This window comes from Camelina sativa, chromosome 6, assembly GCF_030686135.1.
Source record: "Camelina sativa cultivar CO46 ecotype springtype chromosome 6, ASM3068613v1".
Classification (NCBI taxonomy): Eukaryota; Viridiplantae; Streptophyta; class Magnoliopsida; order Brassicales; family Brassicaceae; genus Camelina; species Camelina sativa.
The window spans coordinates 4,101,539-4,113,740 of NC_141885.1; the positions used below are offsets into that span (position 1 = coordinate 4,101,539).

General features: G+C 35.7%; 1 pseudogene; it reads left to right on the plus strand.

Moving 5' to 3' along the window:
• The first annotated feature begins 1,558 nt into the window (after nucleotides 1–1,558).
• Nucleotides 1,559–2,886, plus strand: LOC104698679 (E3 ubiquitin protein ligase RIE1-like; annotated as a pseudogene).
• The last annotated feature ends 9,316 nt before the right edge of the window (nucleotides 2,887–12,202 follow it).

Below are 12,202 nucleotides of genomic sequence, written 5' to 3' on the forward strand. Positions count from 1 at the left end.
AATACTTTTGTTGAATAGCATAAGGATTAGGTTAATTTTTAAAGTAACTTTTAAGTAGATGATTATTTAGTTTTCACTGCTTTAAACTATAATATAAAACCTTCAATTTTGGAACTTATATATTGTTTAATTTGACATTAGTTCGTGTTATAATATATAAAATCACTATCAACATTCCTCTAAAATTTTATTTTCTTTACTTGTTATGGGAGTTAGAAATATTAGTGTAGCTTGATTTTCTGGTGTATTATTTTTGTAGTTTGTTTGTTGTCAAAGAATTTATTTATTTCTCTTTTGTTCTTTTTGTAATATCTAATTGTTTTGTTTTATTTGATAATAATTACATTTAAGTCAATATACACATACATATTTTTTACATTAGTTTGGTTTTGTGTTATTCTTGGTTAATCTTGATTTACATTATATTTGTATTATATTTATATTTTACTATATGATACTTTTGTTGTATTGATTGTATTAGTATACCTTTGTTTTTAAAGTTGTACATGATTTATTAATTTATTTTAAATTTAAGCTATGATTTACACCTATGTTTTTGGAAATATTGATACGACTATAATGATATCAATACTTGGTTGATATCATTATTTTTTAAAAAAATTGTAAATGATTTATTAATTTAGTTTAAACATTTGTTTTTTTTTGAAAAATATTGATATGATGTATAATATTTCTTATAATTTGATTGGTTACACAATTTTAATGATGTGTAAGCTTTTGTTTGGGAGGGGGGTTTATATTAGGGAAAAGTTATATTATAAACCTAATGGTGAGAACACATTAACATAAGAAAAAAAAACCTAGATTTAAGTGATGTGGAATAGATGATTATTATTGGAGAAAAATGATGAGTTGTATTAATTCTTTTAATTTGATTGGTTACTTATTTTAACTGAAGTGTCAGCTCTAGAATTCTCCAAAATGCTGAGGTGTCGTCACCTAGTGAAAATATCCAAGTTTTAATGTATTGATTGATACTAGTAAACTTTTGGCTTTAAATACCAGATAAAATCTATATATATAAAGTGTAGTTTCCTCACTCCTGGTGCTGCCACCTCAGCATACCCCTCATTTAAATAAGCCCATATTTTCAAAATAATACCATATTTTACATTATCCACTAAGAAGTTACTATTTATTTCTATCACATTTCTGTAAAAGCCCAATTCATTATTCACTAAGCCATGTTTTTTTGACCGGCGGAATAAAACTCCTCTCCACGATACTCCACAGCGCCATCGTCCGTTGTGGACCTGAAGCGTCCCTGCCCTTCTCATTCTTTCATCCTGGTTCACCTAACGGTGATCTTTGAAATAAATGTTTTCCACTCCTCCACGCCCTTTCGCTGTCTTCCCTTTCTTCCATCTCGAATGTAACGTTTTTCTCTATTACTGTAATTCATCCCGTTTAATGCTCGCTCTTTCAATTCAAGATCCACTACTCTATCTTTAATTGGTGTAAGTCCTATATAATGTCTTCTCCTTCAATTTCATGCTTCATATATATTTTTCTTCGTCTCTTTCATTTCTTCACTAAAATGGATTCCCCTGTCGTTTCATTCGAAAATCTCAAAGCTGAGCACCTTCACCAACAGATCGTCTGAAGAATGCTTCGTCACTGGCCTGCTCGCAATGTCAAAAAAGGAGGCTAACTCATGTGGCGTCGACTTCCTACTCATTGATGAGAAGTAGATCAATAAGATTCATCTACTCATTACACAAAGTCAAGTCGAGCCAATAAGGGTTTGGATCTATGGGTATGGGTTACAATGTTTGATCCATGTGGTTTTGGTTTTGTCTGAGCATTGCAGGATAAACACGACGCGTAGATCTAGGGATTTGGAGTCTAGAGATAGTACCGCCGCCGATCATGAAGATCACAGTGAGTATGATCATGAAGAAGAAGAAGACAGTGACAATTCAACAACTTACATGTTTGATTGACTAATCTCAATTTCATGAATTTATGAAGACGAATTGATGTTTTTTTGTCGTTTATGTGATTGAATTTGCCATTGGGATGATGGGTTTCTAATCAGTTTTGCTAAAAGATGTGAGTCTATAAACATTGTGGTATCATTCGTATGGTGGATCATTGGATTCTACTGGGTTGTTCAAGGTGGTGATAAGCTTTTAGGAGAAGCTCCTAATATTTACTTGTATCAGATTCTCTCCTATCTCCAAGCTCATTCAAATACAAGAATTATTGTTTCTGTGTGTTCCAAATCTTCCAAGTTTTGGCAGGTTGGTGGGTGACTTTTCTAGCGATTGATGTCTTCTTCGCCATTTTCTGTATTGTTTTGGCTTGCCTTGTTGGAATAGCTCTCTGCTGCTATCTTCCTTGCATCATCGCTCTTCTCTACGCCGTTGCAGGAACGGTATGAACATGAAAATGGATAGCCTCTCATCAATATTTGTTGACTTTAAAGACTTACAAACGCCTTTTCTTGTGGGTTATACAGGAAGGAGTATCAGAGGCTGAGCTCGGTGTTCTTCCACTTTACAAATTTAAGGCTTTCCATACCACGAGAAGAACATTGTCGGACCTGGCAAAATGGTTCCTATACCGAGCAAAGGACCATGCTTAGCAAGTGAAAGAACGTTGCTTGCTGAGGATGCGGTAAAACCAATCTTCTATGACAACAATTAACTCTGCTTTATGAAGTTCCAAATGTTTCTTCTAACTGATTTTTCTTAACAGGACTATTGCATATGTCTGAGCTCATATGTGGATGGTGCAGAGATTCATGCTCTTCCTTGTAACCATCATTTTCATTCGACCTGTATTGTGAAATGGCTTAAGATGAGAGCAACATACCCTATATGCAAATACAACATCCTTAAAGGAACGACTAGCGAATCTTGAACACAAACCCCAACTAAGAAGAGGGGGTAATATTCTGCACATATGGATACAAATTCCATTTCCTCAATAAAAACAATTCTGTATATATTTATATAGAACTATTAAAATCATGTATTTTTTTGTTAAAAGCGACCATTTTTAAATGTTTTTTTAAAAACATTGACAAAAAAACTACTTCAACAGGTTACAAAATACATATGAAAATATTAAATAACAATTCAACCACAAAATGATAAATAATAATAAATTAATCACAACTAACAACTACAGCAAAACAACAACTTCAACTACACAATGTTAATTTGTAATGATAATTTTTTTTAAAAACATTAAAAACACACAAGATGATCTCAATTTTTTTAAAATAAACAGCAAAATAAATTATAATTAATGCAAAACCTATTTGTATAAAAAATATCCAACAAACAACATAAGCAACCAAAATCAAATACAAAAACAAACGTAAATATGAATTTACGTAACCAAAAAAATAATATACACAACAAAATCCGGAATACACCTTAATCTAACTACCGCGCATAGCGCGGGTCAATTGCTAGTACCATATAAAGTTTTCAAAGTGTGTAAGATTTTAACTTATGGCGTATTTAAAGATAAACATTGACATATACCATAATAGTATCATTTTCATACTTTTGGAATTTTTCTTTGCTATTTTAATTTTATGTTCAATGCTCCTTCGAATAAATAAGTCGATAGATTATTTAATTGTATAGTCATCTGTGAAATATTTGTTGTCAATTGGTTATATAAAAGGTAAAATTTGTTTCTGGTAAATGATAGAATTGGAAGAAAATATTGAATGATATATATAATAGACGATGAAAAATATATATAAGTGCATAGATTTATTCTCTATTATATGGTATGTCGTTTTCTAATTCTCACCTATTTATCGTTATTAAATGGCTTAATTTACAGCTTTTCTGGTAATTTTATTCATTTGCGGTATTTGAACTTTCAAGTAAAACCATTACACACTTTCAACTTTGACGAAATAGAAATAAGCTGTTAGACACTATAGAGTACGGCAGATTTAAAATACAGCATACATTAAAACCAATAAACTAAAACAAATGATAGCATCTCTTTTGATTAGAGTATAGACGAATCTATAGAATATTGATTTAGGTAATTTAAGATATTGATCGATAAAACTTGCAGTACTATTTGTGTGGTTGAAGTAGGGTTCCATTAGCCTTAAGAGATTCCACGTGTATTGTCGCTTTCGCTAGTGGTATATTATATTAGATGGAAGGCTTTCATTGGTACAGCACTTGGTTGGACCAATATCTCGACGTTCCTGTCACTAGATACTCTAATTTGCGGAGAAATGTTTTAAGTTTTTGAAGCCTTTTTACGATTCAGCTTTAGCATTATTATTTTTTTTTTTCTATAATTGTGGCATGTATATTGTAGATGGTCGCTATAGTTTACTTAGCCTTGGGCATATAAAACCGGATCCGTTAAAACCGGTCCGAACCGATCCATTAAAACCGATTTGGATTGGTTTCGGATTCACTGTTAAAACTGATCGGATTCTATGTTGATTGTGATTCGGTTTTTGGTTTCAAATCGATCCGAACCAAAATCCGATCGATTATCCGTCAAACCGAAACACACCTAGATGGCTAGATACACCGATACAGAGTTACAGTCTGTTTTCTGATTTTGTCTCGACTCGAGTCGATTGTCCTTCTCCTTCTTCCTTTAGACTGTGTGTGACTGTCCCAAACCTCTTTTGTCTCGACTCGCACTTCTCGACACACTACTTTTGCCGACTCAACGCTGGTCTCAACTCTCAACCCTAGATTCTTTGCTTTATAAACTCTCAAATCCCAATTGTTAAACTGGAAACCCAAGGAGACCTACCTTTGCCTCTGTCAGCCGCATCAAGGAATCAATCGCGGGTATCTATATTCTTCCCAGAATCTAAGCCGTTTAATTTTAAGAACTTAAGATGAGATCTGTTTACGGTTTCTTTTTCTCTCTTTGAGTTTCGTTTAATAAGTTTCAATGTTAAGACTTAAGATGAGCTCTGTTTATGGTTGTTGAATGTTGATGTTGATGATGATTTATGAAACCTAGAGACAGGATATTTGATCTTAGGTTGTTGAATGTTGATGATGATTTATGAAACTGATTTTTCTCTGTTCTTTCTATGTTCTTTCTCTATTCTTTATCTTGTTCTGGTTTGGTATTATTTTGTTGTCTAAGCTCCTTTTGTCTCTGCAAATGTAATGTGTCTAACTGTGTAAGCTCCGTTTGTCTAATGTGGTCTGTTTTTTTCTTTGTTCTGATTATGAGTAATGTGTTCTTTGTCTCCATCCTTTTTTTTCTTTGTTCTAAGCTCTGTTTCTCTCTTTGTAAACTTGTAGATTGTTGTCTAATGTGTGTCTCTCTTTGTCTTCATTATTACAGATGGATTCTTGCTCACATCAACCCAGAAATGATGACAATGAAAAGGATGGAGAAGAAGTAGAGTCTCACGAAGTTGGTCATGAAACTGGGTACAAAAGGAAAAAACAAGCAGATGCAGATGGTTCTGCTCCTAAGGTTCAAACAAAGAAGAAGAAGGCAGCTAGGGTACAAAGGTCATTCGTATGGGATCATTTCACAAGAATCCCTGGGGAAAAAGATAGATTTCGCTGTCATTATTGTACTCTCAATATGGGTTGTGCAACTCATAATGGAACTTCTTGTCTGAAAAATCATCTCCTTATCTGCAAGCAGTACAAGACATGGAAGGAAACCATAAGTGAGACTCAAAATGTTCTCAGTCAGAGTGATGATAACGGTTTGCAGTTGGCCAGAGTTACTGAGGATGTGTTTAGAGAAGCTTCTAATGAGATGTTGGTTCTCGGTGAATTGCCACTTTCATTTATTGAAAGTTTGGCTTGGAAAAACTTCTGCAATAAGGTTAAACTCTACAAACCTCACTCTCGGAGAACTGCAACTAGGGATATTGTGGAGGCTTACGTGAAGAAGAAAGCAAAAATGATGGAGGCTATTGGTGCTACTAAGCAAAGGGTTTCTCTAACAAAAGATATATGGGTTGCACCTACGACTGGAGCTAGCTACATGGTCATCACAGCACATTTTATTGATGCAAGTTGGCGCCTACGCAAGATGATAATTGGATTCAAGCATGTCTCTGACCATACAGGGTCAACTATAAGTTATGTTCTTCTTGACTGTTTGGCTGAATGGGGGATAAAGAAGATCTTCACAATCACTGTTGACAATGCCACTGCCAACTCTAATGCTATGAAGAAGTTTAAGGAAGCATTCAGCTTAGTAGGTGAAACCTATTCTTTTTTGTGGTGTGTGATGATTGATGATGGAGATGGATGCAAGGTGTTTCAATTACCCTTATGTAGTTGTAGCATAAAGGATGTCAAACCAAAATGAGTGTGATGCAAGCAATCAGGATGTGAATACTTATCTAAGTCAAGCCAAATATAAAGGATGTTTGTCACTAACAACCTAATGATGATTGTGAAATGTAGAATATAAAAGCTACTAAGATAAATTGATGCAAGACAGGAAATGAAATAGGTGAATGCAGAACAAAAACAAGAACTCTGGATGAGCTCGAGCAGGCACTCGATCGAGGCACAATCGAGTGGATGGTCGAGTTGGTAAGCGGATGCAAGGAACATAGCAAATATTGAAACAAAGCAACACTAAACAAACTACAAAACTTGAACTAGGAAATCAATAAACAAAGGAAGGTCCTGAGAATGGATTCATGGGCTGGGCTTAAACTATGGTTATCTAGATTGACCAACAAACCTCAATCAATGAGCTAATCTCTAGACAATGATCTTCCAAAACATGTTAATCCATTCTCATGGCAATAACACTCAAGCTCAAATACTTCTTAGACCCAGCTCTCACTGGCTATTACATATAAGAGCAGGCACTAAAACCCAGATCATTATGGTCAAAAATCAAACAAAGCATCTAATCTCTTAGCATGCTCAATGATAATCTCTAGCCTTAGCCTTATCCAGCAACTTAAACATTGGTATGATGTTAAGAAGCCTGAGATCTATCCTCACCCTCTCAGTATAAGGATAGCATAGAGCTTATCTAAGCTAGAAGAGATATGCAACAAACAAGCTTGATAAACCTAAACAACCATAGCTTTTATCCATCCTAATCCATCCTCAAGATCCTAAGCCACTACTCACAATCACAGAACATGATGAACAAAGTCATAAACCCAGAAATCAATGAAACTTGCATTATTAGATAGATGAGTAAGAGATCTACAATATTGAAGAAGGAATCAAATTCAAATACTCAATACTTATAAAGTTACAGAACCAACAAATATCATAGATTTCTTAGTTTTCTCAAAGGTGGCTAGAGAATCTAAGGAGAAGAAAGTGCAAAAGTAAAATAATTCCCAAAAAGGTAAATACTAGGTCTAGAATATTGTACTCTAAAAAATCTCTCTCTCTCTTTTGGTGGCTGTAGGGTACAAGGCTTATATAGCAAAAGGAAGGGAAGCCCTAAAAATGCTAAAAGACAAAATAGGAGGGCGGCTCGATCAACTCAACCATGTGCTCGGTCGAGTGGCCATCTTCTTCTCCTTCTTCCATCCGGTCGAGTCTTTCTCCGCACACGGTCGAGTGGGTGGTCGAGTGGACTTCCGGACCATGATTCTTCAGCTCTAAATCTCTTGTTTCCTTCACTTGACAGCTTCAATCATCTTCAGCATTCCATCCATGCTCCTTAGGATCCAAAATCACCTGTTCATGCAAGAAACTATGCAAAACCTACTCTAATGCATAAACAGTTCTAAGGCTATACATTAATGGACAAATGTGATGGAAAATCATGCAAAAGATGTGAATATGCTAAGGGAAAACAGGGTAAAATATATGAACATCAACACCCCCAAACTTAGTCTTTTCTTGCCCTCAAGCAAATGAAAGACATAAGAAGGTAGGTGAGGTTTGAAAGTGGGATCTCATCTCCTAAAGCTTGCTAACAAACCAGCTAGAATCAATGTCCAAGTTACTAGTACTATGATGCAAGTTGAATGAGCTGTACTTAAAGATTTTAGACAAGCCTTTCACAACCTTTACTGATTTGAGTCTTAGATATCCACATGCATTCAAATCAACTATTTCCTTTAACATTCATTAAGCAAGAACATGAATCAATTTTATGCAATGCTTTAAACTCATTTGGCTTGGTGGTAAAGGTTTAGATACAATGATGGTCTCCGTCTAGAGTGGGGCTTATCAATATCAAGGTTCTCTCATAAAGAATGGATTGAGCTTTAGCAAAATGCTAAAGGTAAGAACACTTAGACACATACAAGAACAAAACCTTGTCTACCCAAAAGTAACCAAAGTGTTTGATCCTATCATTTTAATCCCAAATGGTCCTAGGTCTACCCTTATCTTCATCTCTTCTCAAATACCTTTTCACTTTTCTTTTTAAGCCTTAGGAGAGGTTTCTTATTTGAATCAACTAGTGGAATAGGGATTTCTTTCTTACTGCTATGGTTCACTCTTCTTCTTAAACCTTAAGACATAAAAGCTTTTTGCTTGACTCTTCCTTTCTTTGTTTTCTTTTCTTTGATTAAAACCATCTTTAACAATCTCATTCTTCTCATTCTTTCACTAGAGTTTATATTTTCTTAAACACATTCCCCTCCTAAAGACTATTACCTTTTCTTTCTCTTTTCTTTTCTTTTTCAATGCAACCAAGTCCCAAACCCAACAATTAAACCACCTAGTCCTATCTAGTTTGAAAGTTGCAAACTAGAACTACAAAAGGCAATATTCTTGTCAGCTCAAACCTAACACTTTGTACCAAGCTCAATCCCAAAAAAGACCTTACACACTGAAGAATAAACATGTCTTGAAAGAAGGGTTGGTTAAGGGTGGGGGGAACTGATTTTAATGGTGCAATCAACTACTTGGATCAACAAGAGTGGTAAAAAGGAGAAAGATGATCCAAATATGTATATGGTATCCATGAGTCTAAAGCAATGCACAAATTGATAATTACAAATTAATATTAGGTTCTTATAAATAGGAAATGACATCATATCACAACATGCTTCAATTTAAACCAAATGCAATGCAGAAATTCAATGCTTGGTTCAATCTTATGCTTCTAGCTACTCAACTAGCATCAAAGTATTATTAACTTGGGCATTGATCCTAGTTTAGTGAATTTAAACAAGCTAACAAGGCATGATTCATCATAGATCCCCAATGCAAATATGAAACAGTCTTACATGAAACAAGCTAAACAAGATGCCAATATGCAATGCAAACTACATGAACACTCTGTTTTTGTAAAGATTTTTGCAAAAAATTTCAAATTTTTAGGGTTTTTCTATGCCATAGATGAAATGCAAATACTAACATGATTATGCCAAAATTTTGAAATAAGAAAACAGAACACAATGTCAAAAACTATCTCAAACCCTCCCCCAAACTTGAATTACACAGTCCCTTGTGTAATAAAAATTTGTAAGAGGATTCAAGATTGAAATAAGAAAACTAAACATGAGATGAAATGGTATTTACAATGAAATGGTGAGGTTGGTACCTTATTGGTTGTGGAAGAAAGTGTCTACATCCTCATTCATGCTGTCAAAGGTGTAGTGGGAGCTTGGATTTGGATTTGGAGGTGGAGAAGGAGGCAACTCGACTATAGCCATCGACTGGTACTCGGTCGAGTGCCCGGTCGAGTGCGTTGGTCGAGTTGGCTGCCGAGTCTGTTTTTCTTCTTCTGTTTAGACCCCCTTGCTTCCCTGATCATGAGAACACCAAAACAAATATCAAAATACCAAAACCCTAAATAATATGTACAAAGATACCTTAGGGACTTCCTCCCTAGTGAGTTTGTTTAAAGTCACTAAGCTTGACTTTTGATGCCTTTTCAGGCTTGGTTTGGAGTCCAAGGAGGTGTTGAAATCCCCCTGGTTCTACTTGATAACCTTGGTGCTATTTCTTGATCACTACCTCCTTAACACTTAAACTTTGTTTCTTCTTAAACTTGAGTCTTGGTCTTGCCTTCTTCAAAGACCTCTTGTTGAGCTGAACTTGAAGTTCCTTCACTAAACCAGCTCACACTTGAACTGATTCCTTGAGCTCTTGGACAGTCTTGGCTTGGGCTGAACCTTTAATCCTAGGGTCCTCTCCATCCTCAAAAACTTCAGAACTAGCTTTTCTCTCTACCACAAAGTGCTGACCTTCAATAGTAGGTTGATATGTTGAATTCTTAATGTCAAACTTCATAGTGAAGTCTTTAGCAAGGTGGAGCTTGATGGTTCCCATCTTAACATCAATTGCACCTACGACTGGAGCTAGCTACATGGTCATCACATCACATTTTATTGATGCAAGTTGGTGCCTACGCAAGATGATAATTGGATTCAAGCATGTCTCTGACCATACAGGGTCAACTATAAGTTCTGTTCTTCTTGACTGTTTGGCTGAATGGGGGATAAAGAAGATCTTCACAATCACTGTTGACAATGCCACTGCCAACTCTAATGCTATGAAGAAGTTTAAGGAAGCATTCAGCTTAGTTGGTGAAATCTATTCTTTTTTGTGGTGTGTGATGATTGATGATGGAGATGGATGCAAGGTATTTCAATTACCCTTATGTAGTTGTAGCATAAAGGATGTCAAACCAAAAGGAGTGTGATGCAAGCAATCAGGATATGAATACTTATCTAAGTCAAGCCAAATATAAAGGATGTTTGTCACTAACAACCTAATGATGATTGTGAAATGTAGAATATAAAAGCTACTAAGATAAATTGATGCAAGACAGGAAATGAAATAGGTGAATGCAGAACAAAAACAAGAACTCTGGACGAGCTCGAGCAGGCACTCGATCGAGGCACAATCGAGTGGATGGTCAAATTGGTAAGCGGATGCAAGGAACAGAGCAAATATTGAAACAGAGCAACACTAAACAAACTACAAAACTTGAACTAGGAAATCAATAAACAAAGGAAGGTCCTGAGGATGGATTCATGGGCTGGGCTTAAACTATGGTTATCTAGATTGACCACCAAACCTCAATCAATGAGCTAATCTCTAGACAATGATCTTCCAAAACATGTTAATCTATTCTCATGGCAATAACACTCAAGCTCAAATACTTCTTAGACCCAGCTCTCACTGGCTATTACATATAAGAGCAGGCACTAAAACCCAGATCATTATGGTCAAAAATCAAACAAAGCATCTAATCTCTTAGCATGCTCAATGATAATCTCTAGCCTTAGCCTTATCCAGCAACTTAAACATTGGTATGATGTTAAGAAGCCTGAGATCTATCCTCACCCTCTCAGTATAAGGATAGCATAGAGCTTATCTAAGCTAGAAGAGATATGCAACAAACAAGCTTGATAAACCTAAACAACCATAGCTTTTATCCATCCTAATCCATCCTCAAGATCCTAAGCCACTACTCACAATCACAGAACATGATGAACAAAGTCATAAACCCAGAAATCAATGAAACTTGCATTATTAGATAGATGAGTAAGAGATATACAATATTGAAGAAGGAATCAAATTCAAATACTCAATACTTATAAAGTTACAGAACCAACAAATATCATAGATTTCTTAGTTTTCTCAAAGGTGGCTAGAGAACCTAAGGAGAAGAAAGTGCAAAAGTAAAATAATTCCCAAAAGGGTAAATACTAGGTCTAGAATATTGTACTCTAAAAAATCTCTCTCTCTCTTTTGGTGGCTGCAGGGTACAAGGCTTATATAGCAAAAGGAAGGGAAGCCCTAAAATTGCTAAAAGACAAAATAGGAGGACGGCTCGGTCAACTCGACCACGTGCTCGGTCAACTCGACCACGTGCTCGGTCAACTCGACCACGTGCTCGGTCAACTCGACCACGTGCTCGGTCTAGTGCTGGTCAAGTGGCCATCTTCTTCTGCTTCTTCCATCCGGTCGGGTCTTTCTCCGCACACGGTCGAGTGTCTAGTCGAGTGGGCGGTCGAGTGGGCGGTCGAGTGGACTTCCGGACCTTGATTCTTCAGCTCTAAATCCCTTGTTTCCTTCACTTGACAGCTTCAATCATCTTCAGCATTCCATCCATGCTCCTTAGGATCCAAAATCACATGTTCATGCAAGAAACTATGCAAATGAAATGCAAAACCTACTCTATTGCATAAACAGTTCTAAAGCTATACATTAATGGACAAATGTGATGGAAAATGATGCAAAAGATGTGAATATGCTAAGGGAAAACAAGGTAAAATATATGAACATCAGTAGGAAATGATGCA